General features: G+C 43.9%; 1 pseudogene; it reads right to left on the bottom strand.

Annotated features, from left to right (window-relative positions):
• Positions 1–236: 236 nt before the first annotated feature.
• Positions 237–353, bottom strand: LOC111742964 (annotated as a pseudogene).
• Between the last annotated feature and the right edge of the window lie 4,014 nt (positions 354–4,367).

Genomic DNA, 4,367 nt, shown 5'->3' with positions numbered 1-4,367 from the left:
TTCTTTTCATTTGAAGTATTCGTTAATAGATATGTAGTTATTGCCATTCTTTATTCATATTTTTGCAACATATTTTTTCTTCTACTTAAAGAAGTCTCTCCAACATTTCCTGTAATGCTGGCTCGGTGATGATGAATTCCTTTAGCTTTTTCTTGCCTAGGAAGCTTTTTATCTGTCCTTTGATTCTAAATGATAGCTTTGCGAGATAAAGTAATCTTGGTTGTATCTTTTTTTAACACCTACAGCACCTGGTATTCCTAGGTGATTCCATCTAAGTACTAACCAAGCCCGACCCTGCTTAGCTTCCGAGATCAGACGAGATTGGGTACATTCAGGATGGCATGGCCATAGACTAATCTTGGTTGTAGATACTGGGTTTTCTTCACTTTGAACATTTTGTGCCAAGCCCTTCTGTCCTGAAAAGTTTCTTTTGAGAAATCAGCTGCCAGTCTCATGGGAGCGCCCTTGTAGGTAACTAACTGCTTTTCTCTTGCTGCTTTTAAGATTCTCTTTGTTTTTAACCTTTGGCATTTTAATTATGATGTGTATTGGTGTTAGTGGGCCTCTTTGGGTTCATCTTTTTTGGGACTCTCTGAACTTCGTGGGATTGTGTGTCTATTTCCATCACTGGGCTAGGGAAGTTTTCCATCATTATTTCTTCAAATAGATTTTCAACTTCTTGCTTTTCTTCTCCTTCTGGTACCCCTATGATGCGAATGTTACATTTGATGTTATCCCATAGGCTCTTTATATTATCTTCATTATTTTGGATTCTTTCTTGTTGTTGCCGTTCAGATTGGGTGTCCTCTGCTACCTCATCCTCTGTATCAGTGATTTGATCCTCCACTTACTCCACTCTATTGATTCCTTCTAATATATTCTTCATCTCAGATATTATATTCTTCATTTCTGACTTTTTCCCTTTTATAATTTCCATCTCCGTTTTTATGTTTGTATTTTTTTTTAATCTCTTCATTACAGTTCTCACTGAATTCATCTACTCTTCCCCTAAGTTCCTTGAGCATCCTTATAACCAGTGTTTTGAACTCTGCATCTGATATCTTGCTTGTCTCCATTTTGGTGAATTCTTTTTCTGGAGCTTTGTTCTGTTCTTTCAAGTGGGACAAGTTTCTTTGTCTCCCCATTTGGCTGCCTCCCTGTGTCTGTTTCTATGTATTTGGTAGGCCTCCTAAGGCTTCCAGTTTTTTTTTTTTAGTAGAGCGGCTTTATGTAGTAGGCGTGCTGTGGGGCCCCTTGACACAGACCTCAGAGGGATCCAGCTGCAGGCCAAGTTCAGCCACAGCCTGTGTGCCTCTGGGACCACCTGGTAAGAGTCACTAAGCAATCCACATATGGCTTCCTCTCGTGCTGGGCTTATAGGTGCCTTAAGGGATCAAGTCCAAAACTGAGGCTGGCTGCCACTACTGCAGGGCCTGGGGCTACCGAACAAGAGATAAAGGGCCCGCCGAGGCCAGATGCTGCTTCTTTGGGTTTTGTGAGCCTTTGAGAGTTTTTTGAAAGTTCAGGGCAGGAGCCAAGACAGCCCAGTTTGTATGGAACCAATCACTGGAAGCAGCGTGGTTGGGCCCACATGTTGGGAAAGGCGGAGTCTCAGGGAATCCCCTGACCGAAGCAAGCTGTGTTATCCAAGCTGCTGGCACCTGTGTCTGCAGGCTGGGAGTGGGGAGGCTTCAACAGAGGAACAATGACTTCTGCCTGCACCTCTGTCTGGGAGCCAGCCACCCCTCCGGTCCTCTCCCTGAAGCCCAACAACTCAGCGCCTCCCCGTATGTCCCTGGCGTTTGTCGAGCAGCTGCCCTAGTGCTAGAGCTCAGAGTGAGTGAGTCCATCAATGAGTAAGGCTGGGTGTGGGCCCTTTAAGGGGAAGGTCTCCCCTTCCCGCAGTCCTCCATCTCATTCAGCCACCACCTCCGCTGGTTTTCGCAGCCAGAAGTCATGGAGACTTCTCTTCCTGGCCTGGAACCCTGAGCTGAGGAGCCCAGTGAGTGGCCGGGACCCCTGTACTCACTCCTCAGGTAAGGAAGGGGGCTCTGCAGCCAAGATAGCCCTCCTGATTCTCCATCGCTACTCACGGTTGTGGGGGTGGGCCGTTTCGCGTCTCTACCCTGCCTATCATTTTGAGATGACCTGTTATTTGAGATGACTTAGTTGTAGGGCTTCTGTTCAGCCAGACCTCTGGTGGCTCTGTGTACTGGTTGCTCTGTAGTTTCCTTATAATTTTGGAGGTGTGTACAGCCTTTACCTTCACACCATCTTGAATCTCTCTCTAGGCTAGCATTTTTCAACCATGTGTGGGCATTAAAAGTTTTGAGGGGCTTTAAAAAATTCTGATGCCTAACTCCATAGGTCATGATTTAATTAGCCTGGGGTGTTCCTCTGATCTATGTATTTTTTAAAGGCCCTTTGATTCCCTGCATCCCACCGCTGGTTTTAATAATCACTTCCTACAATATAATGACTAGCTATAGATATGCTAATCCTATTAGAATCTATTGCTGTGATCCCAGTTGTCAGCTAAGAAGCAGCAACATCAACCAGTTTGAATATCATCTTCTTTTATTGCCTTTGCTGCCCTTGGAGGGGGCAGGTACCACAGGTGTTGGGTGAGGACCCAATGATCCAATGAGTTTGTAGAGGTTCCTCCTTACTCTCCTTATTTCTAGGATCTGCTCTTCGGCTTCACCGATGCTGCCTTCCTGGCACCTGCTAAGGAACTTGGTTCATTCTGACTTGTTGGGAGTGTCAGAAGTGAAACCCTTGGGAAAGACAGCCTCTGCGCAACCCCGCTCCATCATGTGTTTACCTATACAGCCTCAGACAGCCCTTCCTGGCTTTGGGCCTCAGTCCCTTATCTGTAAAATGATTTAGAGTGAGCTCATTGCCTTCTCCACCATGGGGATGTGAGATTTTTTTTTAATATATTTTTTTCTAGCTTTATTGAGATATAATTGACATGTAACATTTTGTAAGTTTAAGGTATACAACATGCTGATTTGATAAACTCATATATTGCAATATGAGTACCACCGTAGCAGTAGCTAACACCTCCAGCACATCACATAATAATCTTAAATGTGAGAACACTTAGGATCTACTCTCTTAGCAACTTTCAAGTATATAATACAATATTATTAAATATAATCACCATGCTGTACGTTAGATCCCCAGAACTTATTTATCTTATAACTGGAAGTTTATACTCTTTGACCAACATCTCCCCATTTCCCCCAAACTCCAGCCTCCAGTAACCACCATTCTAGTCTCTGTTTCTGAGTTTGGCTTTTTTAGATTCCTTATTCAAATGAGATCATACAGCATTTGTCTTTTTCTGTTTGACTTATCTCACTTAGCATAATGCCTTCGAGGTCCCTGCATGTTGTCATAAATGGCAAAATTTTCTTTTTTCTTGTGGCTGAATAATATTTCATTATATATGTGTGCATGAGTGTGTCACATTTTCTTTATCCATTGATGGACATTTAGGTTGTTTCCATATCTCGGCTATTGTGAATAAGGCTGCAGTAAACATAGGGGTGCAGGTAGGGAGATAGTTTTTGAGTCCCTTTTTGGCGTGAATGCTTTATGATTCTTCATTCACTCTCAGAGCGGTTCTTTGCTTTTCATGTCCAATAGCTTTGCCCTTGCATCTCTTCTCTCTTTTACCCTATCCAGTTGGCATTGCCCAAAGTTCCTCTTAAGATTTTATGACTTTTCTGAGATTATTTTCCAAGTCTGACTAGCTCTTTGATCCAGGCTGTGTGTGTGTGTGTGTGTGTGTGTGTGTGTGTGTGTGTGTGTGTGTGTTTGGCAGTGTGGGTAGGAGGGTAGCCGACTGCTCAGGGTAGAGGCTTCCTTCTGGACCACTGACAGTTGCTATGGTTGCACAGGGTATCATTGTCACTGCTGACTCTGCAGAGGCAGAGTTAGGTTTTGATCTTATTACTCTGGGTCGAGAGCTGTTGTCTGGCTGCTCATGGGACAAGGACTTTGAGTTTCTCCATGTATTATTTTGCAAGGAATTTTCCCTGCCACATCACACTGGACCCTAAGCTCCTTGAAGGCCTGGGCAGCTGTAATGCTGTAGTGTGTGAAGGCTGAAAAGGACTAGAAAATCATAAAATGAGGTAAAGGAGGTGGTAATCCTCCTTTATCAATACCTCTTATTTGAGCCTCACTTGTATTTGTTTCTCAGGGCTGCCATAACAAAGTGCCACTAACTGGGTGGCTTCAAACAACAGAAATCAAGGTATCACAAGGCTGCACTTACTCTAAAACCCGCAGGGGAGAATCCTGCCTTGCTTCTTCCTTCTTTCTGGTGGTTATTGGCAGCCTTTGGTGTTTCTTGG

This window comes from Pteropus vampyrus, unplaced genomic scaffold (genome assembly GCF_000151845.1).
Source record: "Pteropus vampyrus isolate Shadow unplaced genomic scaffold, Pvam_2.0 Scaffold104, whole genome shotgun sequence".
In the NCBI taxonomy this organism is placed as follows: domain Eukaryota; kingdom Metazoa; phylum Chordata; class Mammalia; order Chiroptera; family Pteropodidae; genus Pteropus; species Pteropus vampyrus.
The sequence above is the reverse complement of the archived record's forward strand: the minus strand, read 5'-3'. Positions and strand labels throughout refer to the sequence as shown.